Source organism: Nilaparvata lugens, chromosome 3 (genome assembly GCF_014356525.2).
Source record: "Nilaparvata lugens isolate BPH chromosome 3, ASM1435652v1, whole genome shotgun sequence".
Classification (NCBI taxonomy): Eukaryota; Metazoa; Arthropoda; class Insecta; order Hemiptera; family Delphacidae; genus Nilaparvata; species Nilaparvata lugens.
The window spans coordinates 21,485,528-21,504,630 of record NC_052506.1 but is presented as its reverse complement, the minus strand read 5'-3'; the positions used below and the strand labels follow the sequence as shown (position 1 = coordinate 21,504,630).

Here is a 19,103-nt window from a genome sequence, read left to right as displayed (position 1 = left end):
ATGCTTCACTTCTGTAAGTCAAAGTAGGTATCGCCATGGCTCTATAAAATTTAATCAAGGTGTTCTTCCTGACTCTACCTTTAAGGGATCGAGTGATTGCTCCGCATATTTTGTTAATTAATTATAATTTTAGATTGTTAAAAAATTATCCGGAAACGTTGCGAAGCAAGAAAAGGATCTGATTTGACGAATGATAGACAAACTTAGCAACTCCAATGTTAATCAAATACTGCCATTATAACGTGGGCCGCACTATAGAATCATTTCTAAAATTGACTATTTCCAGTAATTTGTTTCAAACGCTGCCTTTCAAGTTGCACAACACCCACTTACAATTGCGATCAGTAGAACAACTTGGAACTACGTCATTATTAATTGTCGTTAACCAATAAGGAGGGAGAAGGTTCGAATTAGTGCAATTTATTGAAATTATTGTCCATCACCCAGTTACTACTGACATCAACAGGCAGACTTTGGAAATAAGATTGGAATAATTTTCGACCAATGAGGAGAAAGTAGGCGGGGCTTGATGTCTTGCGATTTGAGCATGACCCAGTAGCTGCCACCATCTAGTAGCAGAATTTGAAATTAAGTCTCCATTTTAATTGTTGACCAATCAGTGACGAGTAGGCGGAGCTGCAAAATAATGACCAATCAGGAAAGAGAGTTGTAGGATTTGAAGGTGTGAATGGAGGCGTGGTTCCATCCATTGAAATGACACTTGAAAGCCCCACCCCAAATCAGGATTCCTTATTGGAGCACTGACTGTGCATAGGCAAAATATGACAATCTTATTATATTTTTATTATCTAACTTATTAATATTATAGAATTTATAAATGATATGTTTCAGCTTTTGGCATTTATCATTGATATGGTGTTTCCACCTTAAATGAGGATCCAATGTTATCCCTAGATACCTCACTTTCTATACCCTCTCTAGAGCTGGTCAGTTGCATTTTTGTGGGAACATTATGGGACAGTTTTCTCTATGTATTCTTACATACAAGTTGGAATTCAGTGATCTGGTACTGGGAGAGAATTGCATAAAAGCACTCTTTTTCTCATTCAATGTCAGCAAATGGTCAGACAACCAAGATCGAACATTCCTTAGCCCATTCTCAGCACTCCCAATCACCTCGTTCCAAGTTGAGCCTGTGAATGTTAAGGTTGTATCGTCTGCAAAAGAGAGCACACATCCCTTGTCTATATCAAGGCATAGTAAATTGTAGATTTTATAATTGTTTTCATTCTCAACTTTATTTTTGTAAATGTTTCCACGAAATCAGTTCCATGCAGATTGAGCTGCAAGAGGGAGTTGTAATGAAGGATTTTGTAAATGCCCTCAAACTACGCCCAATATTAAAAACGTCTCACAAATATATTATAAGAGTGGGACCATGAAGTCTATTGGGTTCTAATAGCCAAATAACTGGAAAATTCAAGAATAAATAAAGGAAAATTGGAAAGCTACATGCGGCTGCTACTTCCTATTTAAAGGTGACCACTCCTCTGAAAACCACATTCCCGGTGGTTCGAAACCACCTAAAGCTGTAGGTTCAATCATATTTCATCATTATCTGTCTTGCCAAGCACAAGCCTAGAGCTAATGTGGACATCATCCTCAGCAAAAAACCCTACGTTTATAGTGCATATCTTCGGACTAGTATATGAATTCCATAGTGGACGAAGGGAAGTACTTTAATGTATTGCAAAAATGTATTAATTTCTCAAAGGTGGGTCGCCAAGAATGGAAGGTTGGGTAGAACTGTTGTACAGTACTAATTTCTAATACAAAATTGCGATAGATCTATTGTAAACAATGAAATGCAAGATTTGGGTTTAGAGATAACAATGATATGGCGAAACAGAACAAATTCGTGTTTCAAGATTAAAAATTCCGATCTTGGTGCAATATTAATCGGGACAATTCATTAATGAAGTCGGGGAATAATCAAATCATTATGGATAATCTTTGAAATTATGACGCCGTGAAGTACTGCATCTAATAACCTTGCCTTCCGTTCTCCGATTCCCAATAAAAAAAAAATGTAATCCAACAATTCAATCCAAGTAGTCCTAACCCACAGAGGAAGTCAAGCCACGCTATTTACGACGAAAAATATACTCGCTTGCTGCGATGAGATGATGCTCCTATGCCACGGCGGTTCAGAATGTCAGATTTGCTAACACTGAGAGCGATCTTTGAAAAATCCATCGGCAGAGTGGAAGGAACCCACCATCACGTTGGTGTGAAATGAATGACCGCTCCTATATTGAGAGCAGACGGTCAGATTTGAAATGGAAAGGGCGGGAAAAAACTTCGTATAGTAAGGGATGTAGTTGTCATCATCTTTGTATCTAATCGCACAGATTAGATAAGCGACGAACCCTCGGTTAGCCCGATGGAAGGGTGGCTGCTCTAGGATCTAGACAACCGCAACGAGCAGAGTTATATGCTTGAAAATCGTTTCCGATTGTTCGGAATCCACCTAATGATGAATGTATATTCATCTCTCTCTTAAATTACGAGAGTGAGCATCATCTTTAGTATGAATCTCCCAGTAGAGATGTAATGGAATAACTAGACGAGGAAAACCAAGTGCGATATCTCAAATGTGCGAGTATTACAATATTTTTCTTTATTTGTGTTCATTATCTATTGAAATTGTCAACATATTTCCATTTAAAAGTCAAAACCTAAACTCCCTAACTCCTCCTCTTACCTTTAAAAACTATTTAAAAATTGAACAGAGCATTTTAGGTTGAATTGAAATCTTGCAGATCCAAGGCACTCCCGCTTTCTCTAGTCCCGACTGGATATTCAGTATCCTTTGTAGGTGAAGCAGCTTAATTCAACGATTTCAATGAGTTAGAAATGTTAAAAAAGTGAACACGAAAACGTTCGGTGAGAGAAAAGTCCTTTTCTGGATAAATTAATTTGAAATCTCGAGGAAAAATAAAAGAGGGCAGTATGATGAGTGTATCTGTGTGTGTGAGAGAGTGATAGATTGAGCGAGTGCAGAGATAATGACGAATCTAACTTAAATTTCGCGACAAGATAACTAATAAGTTGAATGCTTTCAATTTAATTAAACCACTTATGAACAATTAAGTTCGGTACAATGATGATATTTCAGAGAATTGAATACCATTACTATAAGAACATCCTCATTCAATCCGTAGATTGAATATAATCTATCTCGGTAGAAAAGACAAAACTATAACGTGTTTTCATTTCATTAATGCTGAATATTTCCTTCCCCACCCTTACAATTTACTAAAAAATCACACAACACACCATCATTAATTTCCAATCATAAGCATAGACTTCAGACAAAAAGAAACATTTCAATTAGTATCCTCCAACTAGTGCTAATCAAATCTTGATTTTTAATAACACAAACGACACACCTAACGTGGTTCGGCTCAATTCGTTCTTCAATCTCCACAAACAAACAACCTAACCTAGTTATTCTCAATGATTGACATCGATGCTTACATGGTAAAGCATTGTATGATCCTCAAATTAGTGCTAATCAAATCCTGATTTTCAATGACACAAACGATGCAAGTAATGCAGAATTTGGCTGAATTGGTTCTCCATCTCCACAGTCAAACAACCTAACCTACATTATTTCCAATTATTGACATCAATTGCTTACTTAGTAAAACATTGTATGATCTTCAAGCAATATTACGTGAATTTTGAGAAATAATAAGCCTTACTTCTTCTTGTTCTCCTTCTTCACCTTCTCCTCTTTCTTCTCCTATTCCTCCTTCTTCACCTTCTCCTCCTTCTTTTTAATCTTTTTCTCATTCCTCCTTCACCTTCTCCTCCTTCTTTTCCCCTTATTCTTCTTCTCCCTCTTTTCCATCCACTTCTCCTCACTCTTTCCGTTCTAAATCTTCTCATTCTCCTCCTCGCTCTCACTCGTTTCTTTCTCTTTTTCTCTCTGCACAAATGCCCTTACCGGTGCAATGAACAATGAAAATTAATTTGTTAAAAATGAAAATATTGAAATTTTGCAAAATTGAAGACACAAATATAGAATTGAACACAACCATAACTACTACTATAAAAGGAGAAAAGGAAGAATAGTTATGTTTGTATAATTGATTGTGTTTGAGGAGATGTTGTGGTATTTCTCCATAATGGAAAATAAAAACAAATATTGTCACATACCACTTATTTATTATTAAAACTTACATTAAAGTAATGTAAGCCTAGGCCATTATGAAACCTAGGTACATTACTTTAATGTAAGTTTACTTTAATAAAGTATTACTTTAATAATACTTTCATGTAAGTTTTAATAATAAATAAGTGGTATGTGACAATATTTGTTTTTATTTTCCAGTTATGTTTGTGTCATCATTATTTCTTCTTACGTGCTTCTTGCGCCTCAATAATCCAATCTGGATTTCGAATTGGCATTGAACGCGTGTGTCGAGGATCAACAAGTTCCGGCAATACACAGTCCATATAAAATTTTTTCACTTGTTCAAGAATCTTCGAACTCCAGAACTGCTCATCTTTGTATACAGTAACAACTTCTGTCCCCTTTGGCGACCATATACAAAATAAGCAGTTTCGCGCTAAGTTTCAATCTGCGTCCACTTTTGTGTCTAAAGCGTCGGCGACTTTGATGAGGCTTCGGCGTTTCGTCCATTTTTTATGATAAATAATTTGGTCGCATGCACTTCAACATTTTTATAACATTTCACGTAATTCGAAGTCAATAGGAATAGAATAGAAAAAGTATTATTCACTAACAAGGATTGTCTAGAATAAACAAGGCAAAACGTTTCTATAAATGAAAACCCATAGTAACTTATCACAAATGACTGGATGAACTGTCACTGTCACGTTTCAACGAACTAATAAGTCATACATGGCATGGATATGGCAAAAGCTAGCTGGAATTGAGAGACAGAGAGAGTGTAACAGACTTCTCATCTATTCCCCTCCCATTCCCACTCTTTCTTGTGGTCATTCATTCAATTCATTCATTGATACACTGCTGGGCAGTCTTAGTATGTAAGTAGTAGGTGGTGGGGGTTACGTTTCAACAGTAGAGCTCTCTGGAGAATAACCCTCGAACTAGGTTGGCAATGTAACGGTTCATTTTTGGTTCAAATTTGCAATTTAACGACTCAGTTTATTGCAAAAATATTAGGAATTTGAACAAAATTCAAACGGATTTAGATTTGTGTTGTTATTCTAAAGGTCACTGTATTTTCAAATTCGTTTCTCGATGTTTCTTTTTCAAAATAGCAAATTCATGTTTAAATAGCTAAAATAAGAAAAACTTGAAGAAATAATGAAATTATGAAAAGCGTATGCTCTCTGTAAAAGCATATAGTTGAGTCCTACGAACTTTCAAGGAAATAGTTCAATCCATTCTTGAGGTATGAGTGTAAGCAATATGCTTACTTTTCAGCTTGTTAGGTGGGTGTGCAGTAGAATCTTAATTCAACGATTTCAATGAGTTGGAAATGTTAAAAAAGTGAACACGAAAACGTTCGGTGAGAGAAAAGTCCTTTTCTGGATAAATTAATTTGAAATCTCGAGGAAAAATAAAAGAGGGCAGTATGATGAGTGCATCTGTGTGTGTGAGAGAGTGATAGATTGAGCGAGTGCAGAGATAATGACGAATCTAACCTAAATTTCGCGAGAAGATAACTAATAAGTTGAATGCTTTCAATTTCATTAAAACAATAAATTCAACCACTTATGAACAATTACGTTCGGTACAATGATGATATTTCAGAGAATTGAATACCATTACTATATGAACATCCTCATTCATTATGGCTTTATTCGTTCTTCAATCTCCACAAACAAACAACCTAACCTAGTTATTCTCAATGATTGACATCGATTGCTTACATGGTAAAACATTGTATGATCCTCAAATTAGTGCTAATCAAATCCTGATTTTCAATGACACAAACGACACAAGTAATGCAGAATTCGGCTGAATTGGTTCTCCATCTCCACAGTCAAACAACCTAACCTACATTATTTCCAATTATTGACATCAATTGCTTACTTAGTAAAACATTGTATGATCTTCAAGCTTGTGTTCATCTAATCCCAATCCCAACGAAAAAATTGCAACTAAACTCATTTTCCACCCTGAAAGGACAGGACAGACAGAATTACTGTTCCAGGTTTGCCTACTACAATAATATTCGGCTCTCTGAAGGCGCTGGGTACGCAACGCTGCAAGCAGTACGCGCTCAACAAAACAAGACAGTGTGAACCAAAGAGAGAGAGACTGACGCAGCGAAGCAAGAGAGACAACACTCGAAAAGAGAGCGTTCTGCTCCAACACTGGCACAGCTTGTGTTTGCGCGTGCGAGTGTGTAAGCCTCTACCACTCCTTTCTCAATAAATCTCACTCGCTCCCTTCCTCTACCTCTCTCACTCAACTGGCTCGCTCCCTGACTCCATCTCTCTCACTCTGCTGGCTCGATCCCTCTCCGAAAAACACGTTGAGACGAATATTCGTCTGGAACCGTATTATTTAAACCGTTCCTCGTTCCTCCGCATAGTCCTACCAGCTCCTGTATCATGATGTTTCTCTCTGCGTCTACTTCATCAAGCTACTATCTAGCACACACACTCCTTTCTAGTTCAGTCTCTCTTCCTTTCTCGCCAACACTTCCTGTACTGATACTCTCTCGCTCGCACGATTTCCTTCTAAATAGTTTTCTTTTCATCAGCGTGCAGCCCCTTTCTATTCGTGGCGTCCACCATCCACTGATCTCAGAGTTCTGAGTCTACAGGAACACAGGTATTTCGATCGAACTTGAGACAAGAATTGATAGGAATTCAAACAGACCAAATTTTCTAAAGGATCATACTATAATTGAGTCAAATAATCAATAGGAATTGATCTATTAGAGGAATTGATCCTATTGAAACAATAGGACGATCTTGAAGGAAACCAATAGCATTGATATCACTTTACTTCATCAGATAAATGAATCTTTCTAGACAGGATATAAAATATCTATGACGCTGAGAGCTAAACTATAATATAGGTTATCTATAATAATAATTTCAAGAAATACAGTATTTTAAGTAGTATTGAAACCACTTTACTGAGCTAGGGTAAGCAATCATATTCAGATGGGAATAGACGTTTCTTGATATGACGCGAAGAGCTGAACAATATCAATTTCAAGAAATACAGTATTCTAAGTAGATTCAGATAAGGAAAAACTCAAAAGCATTCGACCTTGATGAAGGCTCAAACGTATTTTCAAATCTGTTAACTCTGAAGTGATAGCCGTGAGTCTAATGCTGCCGATGGAATGTATAAAGTATTTTGAGATACAGTAATAATGATAATGTCGAGTGACCTGGCTGGCTCAGGTCTGGTGTCAGAGTTTTCAGGTCGCAACTGATAAATTTCAGGGCCTCTGACATGACCTAACGACTGCTTTCTAATACGTGTAGAATACCAACTAATTTGTAAATTAAACAACCCAGTCCTGGGCTGACTTAAAATGGATATTGATTCAAGAGAATATCAATTAAACAAAATAGAATGATATACATGAGAATATGATTCAAAGAAAAATTTAATAAGCTTGATAAGACTTTGAGTTATTAGATATAGACGTTTAAAACATAACAACAGAAACTAAAAAATATTCTATACTACATTTTTTGTAGAACAAAAATGGAAAATATGAATAAAATCATATGGAGTTATCAACGAAATTGTCATTATTATACATCTTTTAAAATAACACACAATGTATTTCTGAAATATCCAATATATAGATGAATATTTATTATAGATCAATATTATTTATTCCTCTTAAATTACAAAGGAACAATAAACTATAAGACACTGTCTTGATAATGAAATTATTAAACAAAGAAAAGATTAGAAACTACTTCCCCAAAATTTACACATAATTGATTTTCAATTAGTTTCGACTCTACACTCATTTTTTTCTATTTCAGTCTAGATAGACTTAATATCACGTTTTGTTAATCGAATTCAACCGCTCATGCTAAGCATTTAGAAGAATTGAATGCGTATAAGCACCCTTTCAAAGCTGCTCCAAGAAAAGACCTCCAACTTCCACTAATCAATAATCTGAAATAAGTTTCACTCAGCCTTACTCCCTACTCTATCCCTGCAGGGAAACATTTCACATTTATTTTATTCAGTACAGTAACGTTTCTTTATCATAGAAATGTCAATAAAAATAATTTAGCATAAAAATCCTTCGTAAATTGTTTAATATATTATTTAATATACCGTCCCTCATCTATTACTTTTCAAATAACATATACTATTTTATCAATTTGTAGAAAACAATTTTTATATCAGGTATCAAAGCTCATCAATGTTATTCCTAACCATTTTATCACTAGTAAATTAAATAGAAAACTGCTAATTGGAATTCATACATGGATAATCTCGAACAATGTAATTTTGGCAATGTAATTTCCTTATAGCTCAGTATAAAGACTTCTCATGTTTTTTATGTAATTTTCAACTATATCTTTACTTTCCCCTATGCCTTCACTCTGCTCTTTCTCTTCCCTTCCTCACTAACTTTTTTCTTTTATTCATTCATTTATTCATTTATTTATCATTTACAATCTACTTAAGGACAAAGAAACAGACTACAGTCCAAAACTTCTTTTCATCCCAATTTTATAAAATAAATTGTTCAAATAAAGGTTATGTGTGACTTTTCAATTCTTCACTAATTTCCACATTGAAACAAAATACAAACACTTGAAACAATTAATTTTAAATTTAGAAAAATTAAGATCGGAATTGATAACAAAATTTCTTCTACTTAGCACTCACAACTGTAAATTAAATATTACATTATATTGCATTATAAGTAGTAGAGATATTCCACAATTTATTTTTCCCTATTTCTTAATAATATCCCATTATTATTTTCTTGTACTGTTAAGCATTGAACACTCGGCCTCTGCGCTCAGGTTCCTCGAACCTTGCAGGGACATCCCGTTTTTAATATAGTTATGTATAACCCTATTAATGGTATTTTTATTTTTCATTTTATATTGTACTTTACTTTTTTCATTTATAACCATTTTTGTCATTGTAATTATGTTTTTGTGACAAATGAAGATTTGATTTGAAGATGAATTATATTTAAATCTTTGTCAGTTTCTAAGGGAGGTTTATCTTTGTGATATCATGAGGATTCGAGTTGAAATAGCTTATGTTATTACCAAATATAATCTCAGTAGGTAGTAATATGTACAGTGCGGTTACAGAGGATAACTGATTTTTTGTACATTTCAGTATTAAGAAAATAAAATACTTGTCTCCTTGCTCCTTATCTACCAGTCATAACAACCATTATCGATAATTTAAAACATGATTGTCTATCGGCTGGCCTCAATGGAAGTAATATCAAGTATCTACTCACCAATGATCGAAAAATACAGTTGTTGCACTCTGATTTTTTCTCAAATATCTGCAACAATAAGGAACAGAAATGAATAATCTCTACTAGAAGAGTGAAAATGATAATTATTCATAACCGATAAATCCATAATCAATGAACTAGAGCTAGGAAATCTGAAACCTACTACAAAGAAACGTTATCACTCTTACCGTTTGAAGGAATAATTGTGGAATATCTCTACTACTTGTAATGCAAGATAAATGGAAATATTCTATACCAGACTGGATCGCAACACTCATATCTTATTTACTCAAAGTATAGAATAACTTTTGATATTAGAAAAAATGACTAGCAGTCAGATATTTTACAATAAATGAATTAATCACTCACTGTGACAACGAGATCTTTCGGCAGGTCCACCATCTTCTTGGTTGTATTCATAGACAAGTAGAAGGATAGGATGACAATTTTTGTGTGCTGTTGGTGTCTATTGGATTGCAACGTTTCTTTATCACTGCCTTCTACAGTAATTTTTTTCTGAGGTGCAGAAACTTCCAACAAGGCACCTGGCAGCAGCGGAGCCGCTTGGGTAGTGTGCGATTTTTACCTCACTAAAAAACTAATCCTCATTCTGCACCTTTTTATTTATTTTCAAATCAATTTACTTCAGATTGGAAACCGCTCTTCTACAGAAGATATCTGTGATACAATTCATCCTGGTATATTTGATATAACATAGAGCATTGATTCTTAATTATCATGAATTATTATATCTTGATTATCATATTCACATATCAGATTTAAAATAATAGTCTAATAATAATATTGTTGACTCTTGTTAATAATGATAAATTATTTCTTGAAAACCAAGAAAACATAATATATATTTCATGATTTAATAATAAAGTTTCGTGATTGAGAAATGTATTCTGGTAGAAATGTATTTTTTCATAGCCTGAAAACGATTTGGCAACGGTGCGGAGTTGAAATAGGATAGAGATATCTGCCTTTTATAGAGACAGACAAAAATAACAATAAATATAAATGAGATGCTGACTTTATAACTTAAATCACACTGATGATCTTGTTCATGTTATCAAGAAATATATCATGAGAGGAATCAATTTATTGGAACCAAATTTAAATTATCAATGATAATTGATACGTATGAGCTGAATAATTCCTCGTACAAATTCATACATGAATTATACAATAATTTGAAAAAAATGAAACATTAAGAAGACAACATGAATATAGAATTTTGAAAAATCATATAATTAATCAAATCGTTGATCAAAAGTATTAATATTAGAAGGATTAAAATGCAGTAATATGATCCCATTGATTTTATTACATTCTGAATAATCAATGTCTGATATTACATACAGAATGATACTACATGTCTGATGAGTATTTATTATTCATTACTAAAGAATGAAAGAAAAACACGATTTAACTGGCAAGGAATCGTACTTTGACCTCCTTATCACCAATCGCTTGCAAGCTCGCTCATCATTAAACAAAGCTTTTCTCTCTACGATTCAAATACGCTGTTGTAGTCCACAGTTTAAACCCAATAATATGAATCTTGAACACATCTAATTTCTGAAGAAATGTAATACCGGAATGATTCAACTCTATAAGTTGATTACATAGAATATTGGCATTTGGAAGTACAGTGCATAGCTAAAAATTTATCTGATATAAAACTTTTGATATTCATGTCTCATTACTTATTGATTGGATAATTAAAACTATTTAGTATCAACGAGTAACTATTACTTATCAGGATTAGTGGAGTGCACCATACTGTTCAAAACTAATTAGGATGTCAATTTTAACAATAACTCTAGTAGGAAACTGGAATAACGTTGTTCTCTAATCATTGATAGAAACTATATTAAACTTTTTCCCGATAACAGAGCCCTTCGAATTTAGAAGAATTTTTTTGCTGATACGATCATTCATCATCCTTTGATGAGGACTTCCAAGTAGAATCTTGAAATTATTTTTCTATTTGTAGCCTAGAGACTCTATAGTTGTCAAAAGTCATCAATATTTAATGTAAATTGTACAGGTGAATAGTCAAACTAAATATAACTTGATTAACTCCTTACCACACTACCACAGACATGTGGTTCAAGTAAAATATTATTGATGAATTCTAGGACTAATGGAACAATCACAATCTTACGTCTACTAAGTTACACCGGAATTTCACAGAGAATAATGTAATAAAATATATGATGCTAATTTATAATTATGCATTTTGCTAATGCAAATGTAGTTGCATTTTGAAGTGACGCGCAGAATAGAAAAATAGGCCTACATATTGAATAAATCCAGATTCGAAAACGTCACACAAATGCGGTGACTTGTAGTGCATTTGATACAATGGAAATGCATTACAAATACAATAGAAGCAGCAAGAATGATGACGACAGTTTAATGACTCAGACGCAGACCAAATGAAATGAGACAGAGATAAAGAACTACGATTGTCAACAATCAGTCAATCACTAGATAGTAAACAAATATGACTGCCTAAATAACCTAGGTTTATCTATCCTTGACTAGTGTAGATAGTGTTTGTCCTACTTTGAATCAAGGGGCTAAATTTGATCAGCTTTATAATAATTTAAATTTCATTAAAACACTGTAAATTTTCTCATTTGTCGAAGTGATTGGGAGTATTAAATAAAATACGCTTATTTGATTTTATCCTCGCTTATTTTCCTCATCAAAGTGAGAGATTATACTATCTCTATCAATAATAACTCATTTATTAGTATCATTTATGATGATTGGGAGTGGAAAAACAGGCGGTCTCAATAGTAATTCATTTATTAGTATCATTAATGATGATAGGGAGTGAAAGTTACGCCTGTACTTTACCTATTTCTCTCCCAAATTCAGATGGATAAAAAGTCCAAAATAAGGGTAGGTCTCCTGTATCCATTGAAAACATTAATTTTCAGTCAACAAAATATTCTGAACATTTATAATTTTGAAAGATTAAACGAGGAATGCAAATAAAATTCTATACAATGATAATGAGATGGGAGAGGAATTTTTAGACCCATTTCAACTGGAATTTGATGAATTTTTTTGTTTAAAACAAAAGAATAGTCTTGTCTATTTTACATCCGTGGTTCTATTTTATAATCATCAATACACCACCTACTCACAATACCATAATACATCACCAGCTTCTTTTCAGTAACAAAATCCATGAAACTTCATCACTAATCTAAGAATAGAATGAACCGTATTCAAGTGAAACAATTATTATAATCGAGAATTATCGTATTTTATGGCACTCTGTTTAGTGGGTGGAAGGGAGTTAGAGAATGAATTTAGTCTAAATTTGGGGGAGGAGGAGTCACAGTCCATCACCCCTGAGCCCTGAGTAATGATACCTAATAACCATAAATTCGAATTGCATTTTTTTTTCAAATTAAATTGTATTGAATCTAACAAATTTCGTAATGCCAATGAAAGTAGAATCTAGAATGCTGATCTACTCAGCCAATGAAAGTAGAATATAGAATGCTGATCTACTCAGCTCACACTTCAAAGTACAGATATCCGTATCCAGTAGCTGAGATTTGATGAGTGTCAAGCTCTCTTCTCTCATAAAAACGATGACTGAGAGCAGCTCCGCTAATAATTGTCAGCTTCAAAAATCACTTCCTGTCGATTCAGAGCCCAACTGAAAATTCCTTCTCTTATCATCATTCAACCTAAATTACGAACCGTACAGTAAATTTTGAGTTGATCGGTCAGTACAATCTACAGTGAGTATGATCTTAAGCAAAAAATACAGATTTTAGCAGTGACTGAATTGGAAATCCTTGATTCAAAGCAATCATCAAAATTATAAAACTTCTTACAACTCTAGTAAATTTGTTTCTTGATACTCCACTGATGAAATTAGTTTCTTCCAATCCCACATTTTCCACTTCATGAATTACTGATATTTGGTACAATCTCTTATTTGAAGAATTCAGATTGATTCTGCAGATTTGACGCTATCAGTGGGATCGGCCAAAAAAAAAATTATAATATTCATATCCGCAAAAATATGAATATTGACACCCTTTACTTTTTGTGATGTGAGGTCTCACAATAATTCAAGTTTTAACTCATATAATAGTTGACGAATATTGAGATTATCAAGGTAGACTGAAACATCATGACGTGTTTCTTGTCAAATACGTATTCCGAATTGAGATTAATTTAAATTTGGGAGAGGAATACAAAAGCGTTCTGTATCTCACCTGTTCCCCCTCTTCAATATAATTTTGATGATAAGGGATTTTGTAAAAATGAATGAATAAATATACCGATAGTTTTATCTATCATTAAATCTGTACAAATATATATCAACATTACAGTTGTGTTGTATGTGATGTTATTGAAAGTAGTTGACAATTTCAATTTGTGTTTTTATTATATCTATCAACATTGACAATCATTTTGCAAACCAGTACTTGAAGTGCAGACACTTTCCATACCACTGTATTCTATTCACTGATTTCAATCCCATAATAACAACTCTTTAAAGTACAAAATAATTATCAGATTCTATTCCCCAAAAGAAGAATATGCGAAATGGGTTTTCTCTCTTCAGCAATGAATAAATCTAAATTGAGATTGTTTACACCAAGCAGCGTTTACACCAAGGTTATCAACAAAATGTTTATTTCTCCATCCTTATATCCTTAATATTAGATTGAACATATAGCTTATCATACACATGATGAGCATAATTATACATATGTGTTTGTTATATGTATTGTTTAAATATTAAACACATATTATAACTATTATTTAACGAAAATCCTAAATAAATGCTTTACATCACCCCGAAGACTTCTGCTACTGCAGACATTGACAACAGGGTTAACAGCTAGATGGAAATTCGGTGAGAACTACTATCCAAAAATTAGTTGCCAGCCCGGGAATCGTACCCGGTACCTCCCAAATTTTAGTAATTCTCATCGAATTTCCATCTAGCTGTTAACCCTGTTGTCAATATCTGCAGTAGCAGAAGTCTTCGGGGTGATGTACAGCATTTATTTAGGATTTTCGTTAAATAATAGTTATATATTAATTAGCATTTGAATAAATGCATTCTCTATTTAATACCATCTGTAAACACATATTATATGTTTGTCAAGTTCCGTTCAATCTAATAAAATCTATAAGGATGGAAAAATAAACATTTTGTTAATAGCTCTGATTATGATGTGTGATTGTATGGTTGAATAGGAACCAGGGAGTTATAGAGTGATGAAGCAATGGAAACGTAGCGGTCATAACCATTTTAAACCTGAAATCTGATATTGATGGATCGCAATCTCAAATCTAAATCCATGTCATGATTAGTACTTTATGAGTGGAGTGAGTCAAGAGAAACCCTTGTTATGAGATGACGTCACAGTAAGCAAAACGTTCGCGAACCCGTTTGCCAAACTACACAGCCTAGCCTCGTTTACCTGCGACTACGAATATTTTTGGGAGCCTTGACTGAGCAGAACGCAACAGACTGTATTGCAGTTGCCGCCACTATAGCAGTGGCGTCACGTTTTCACAAAAAGGGCTTCGCTACGCACCCTCTGGAAAGACAACCGGCCGGGGGGAGATGAGGTTTGCTCGGCTCTCCAATGGGACTCCAAATAAGGTGGGTGAGGGGTGGGTGGATATTATAAGCCTTCCCAACGAGGTGGGGTGGATTCAGGATTCTCCTCACCAGCTGAAAGGGTTCATCATTATTTGAGTGCCACAATAGTTCACTACTCTACCGCAATCACGATTGCTTACAGCTAAATCTTCCATTCATCTACGGTTCAGTGTGATTGCGATAATTGCTTTTTCCATTGGGGAATAATCGTAAGAATCGTTGAGCTCAGAACTCATGTAGAAAGATCTTATGTAGGAATCATGCTGAATTAACGCCTAGAAACTATAAAACCTTTTTTTCTTGGTGATCACGATTTTCCAGTTCAACAATAAACTGTATGGGGATGAAATCATGCTTATTGTAATTATTCAGAGTTTTGAACCCTTTTCTCCTCATATTTCTCTCAATAATACCCGAATTGACCCAATTTATAACCCTCCACCAACTCATTCAATTTATCCTTGTCAATTTCTCTAATTCAATTCAAACGATCTATAATAATTCATTCTACTACACTGTTTATACTTCATTATTTTCTTTTGGCTTTAGTGTTGCCGGACTCTAGGAAAGAAGCAAGTCAATCGATGAAATCATAGAGAAAGGATAAGCGTATGTGCCTATAGAATAATAATAAGTGCGTAAGTGCCTATAAAAATAGTGTCTTGAATAAACCTATTTGTTTGTCTCTGAAGAAATGTATGAAACCATTAGTGATATTTAGTTCATTTGAACAATGAACTAGGATGTAACCCTCCTTCACCAGACGTTAAGTTCATTCACCTCTAATATGAAATGAGATTTATTTATGCAAGTTATAGTATTTATTGATCCAATAATAGCCTACATAATTTATTAGAATGATTGGGGATGGATAAGAAGCACAGCCCAAAACTGTTCCTCCTTCGAATTTTGATGAATACTTGTCCGAAAAGTTTCTTTCACTTTATAATTTTATATCCAATTTACAGTGAAAAGACTTACAAACGAGAAATTTTACATTTAAATTTATTTGCAGTCAATCAAGAAATCTTTATTGTTTTGAAAAGCTTCTTTTACACATTCATGTTTATTCATAAATTTATCATACAAATAGAATGATTTCTTACTCCTATACAAAGGGCTCCCACTTGATAGTTTTAATACAGAATTACTAGTACCCTTCATTGTTATTAGAATGAATAATATTTTTCTTTCTTCGAACGCATAATAACTATGTGATCCGGTTCTAATAGATCTTCTTCATATACTGAACGAATTATCAATCCTGTTCTTCATGATTATCACAATAATTATTGGTGAATGGAGAAGTCCTTCAGTAAGAGAACTTTAAATGGAAAGCTCAGCAACGAGAATATCCATATTCATATCAGCTTTGAGAAGGATCAGTTGAAGGGTTGAAAAGTTTTTGAATATCCAACAGCTCCTTTCGCTAGATGAGAGAGTTGCGATACGATCAAAGTTGAGAAGTTTGATTCCACTTCTCGGCTCACTCTATAGTTGCGGCAAGAAGCATTCTCAAGGTCAAACGAGGAAATGTAATTTTTCGTTCATTGTCGTTGCGTTCGCGTTGTAGATGGGAGCAGTCAACCAGCTGCTTCCACGTTCCATGTTCGCCCGTAACAAAGACTAAGTTGCCAATCACTATGGAAACTTGTAACTGTTTCGTAATACTTCATGTAATCAGCTCTCTAATAATTTGCTGGAGAATCTTTCAAAAATTATATATTTTTTTTTATATGAGAATGTGGAGTTGTGAAGTTGTTTGGACAAGGGTGACGTTTCTCAAAATATTGTTCTGAATTATATTTCTAACTAGGTTTTGACATTTATATTTAGATTACTATATAAACTGGTTCATATTCTAGTTTACTAGATTATTTAACACAATACAGTTAACTAGAAATGCTAATTAATTAAAAAATAATTACCTAAGTTAATTTGAGAAGGGCGACGCAATTAACCACTACATAAGGTTATAATGCTTAGTAGCTACATTCTATGACCTATCAATAAAGCTGACTATTCAATGAATTGTGCAAATTATAAACTGAGAACGATATGAAGATGAGATGGAATTTGGTGAGAAGTAGTATTGCGTTGCATCACTCTTTTAATGGAACTGTGAAGTTTGAACATCAATGTCCATTCTTGGAAGATGATGATGGTATTCCCCCTCATTGATACTGAAACAGGATTCAAGGATTGGGAGAAAGACAACAACCTCAATCTCAATTCCAATAAAATATTCAGTCCACAAATCGAGTTAATCTTCCATTCTTCACAATCGAAGTGTGATTTTCAATGCATAAATTACACAGTGGAGCAGTGGACTATACTGAAAATTCATGAATTTGAAAAGATAAGAAAATAATCTCTGTATTCTATTCTCAAAGTGAGATTCTACAGAATTCGTTTCTTAATATTTTGTTTGAGTTTATCAAGTTTACAAGCCGAAAGAATGCACAGGTGAATTTATTCAAGAGTACGAAGGTCATATTCTATTCGATGGTCATATTCTTTTCGATGGTCATATTCTCTTCGATGGTCAAATTCTTTTCGATGGTCATATTCTATTCGATGGTTATATTCTATTCGATGGTCATATTCTTTTAGATGGTCATATTCTCTTCGATGGCCAATTTCGTTTCGATGGTCATATTCTTTTCGATGGTCATATTCTATTCTTAGTAGTAGGCCCACAGCTTATTTCGGGGAATTCTTTTCTAAACTTCATTTAGAATTGATTTAGGTATATCGAATTTGTATCAAACAGGAGTCTACGTGCATTTCAATTTCCGTAAGAAAGAATACAGATGGTATTCCTCTAACATTACTTTTCCTTCAGATACTGTTGCTAGTGAAATGTAGTGATATCTATCCATAATGAAAACACTGGATTGTTGTCAAAAAATCACTTATTTATTGTAAAAATTACAAACATGTTTCAACACCAATGGTGTCACTTCAGTGTACTGTAAAGGTGACACTGAATATGACACCATTTTTACAATACAACTTTTACAATAAATAAGTGATATTTTTGACAACAACCCAGTGTTTTCATTATTAATTTTCCCATTCACAATATAACTATCAGAAGTCGAAATTTAGTTAGATTTTAGTAGTTGTAACGATTTTAAATTTTCAATGAAAATTCCTATATTTTGGTGAATATCAAAATTGAATGAAACGACTTGGAGATTCCAGTGAAGTGATTGATTCTAGGGATTGATAAAGGTATAACAACCGTAACTAGTTTCTTGATTTTTCATTGAATAAGTGGTTGTGACAACTCAAAGTCGTTTCATTCAAGTTGGAACACTGCCTAAGAATTGCCATTACAAAGACAACTGACTTATGGGCCACCAGGACTTCCATTTGTATTAGCGTGATAAATTTCTATTATTAGAGTATTCTGCAACGGGACAAGATCAACCCAAACGTATGTTCAACCCACATGGAAGAAGAGTTTATAAGGTCTAATATTTTCATGTCCAATTAAGATTATTTTTGAAAGACTCTCATGAATAATAACAACTTTATTTCTAGATAAAAGTACCTTCTTAATGAGAGAGAATCTCAATAGATTAACTTCGATAGAACAGGATTTGAATAACGGTGGATACACCATAGAGAAAAGATAGCATAAGCACATATACTATCTTTTCTGTACGATAATACTTTCAGCAAAACAATAAAGTCGTACGGGGTGACTCACTCTAACAGTAATCTGGATAGTGTAGTCACAGTCGTTATTTAGACTACTCAGTTGTAATCGGTTTTGCTGTTGTTGAATTGGCAGGCAGTGCGAATTGCTTCAATATATGCCTTCAATACAACTTAATATACAAATTCAATATATCCCTTCTATAAAACGCATCCCTGTGCGTTACAACGCAATGCTTTGCGTCAAAACGCTAAACCTCGGACAGAGTTGTTAACCTGAAGAGATGTTAACATCAGGATCATGGAGAAAATATACGATTGGTTATTCT

The 19,103-nt window shown here is 33.8% G+C and overlaps 1 protein-coding gene across 6 annotated transcripts in view; it reads right to left on the bottom strand.

The window, feature by feature from the left end:
• LOC111064391 overlaps window positions 1-19,103 on the bottom strand; it is a 125,194-nt gene that overhangs the window by 75,365 nt on the left and 30,726 nt on the right. For all 6 annotated transcript variants that reach the window (XM_039423288.1, XM_039423282.1, XM_039423285.1 and 3 more), the window contains exon 2: window positions 9,444-9,491. The gene's annotated coding sequence lies outside the window, so the exon portion shown is untranslated. The remainder of the gene's footprint in view (window positions 1-9,443; window positions 9,492-19,103) is intronic.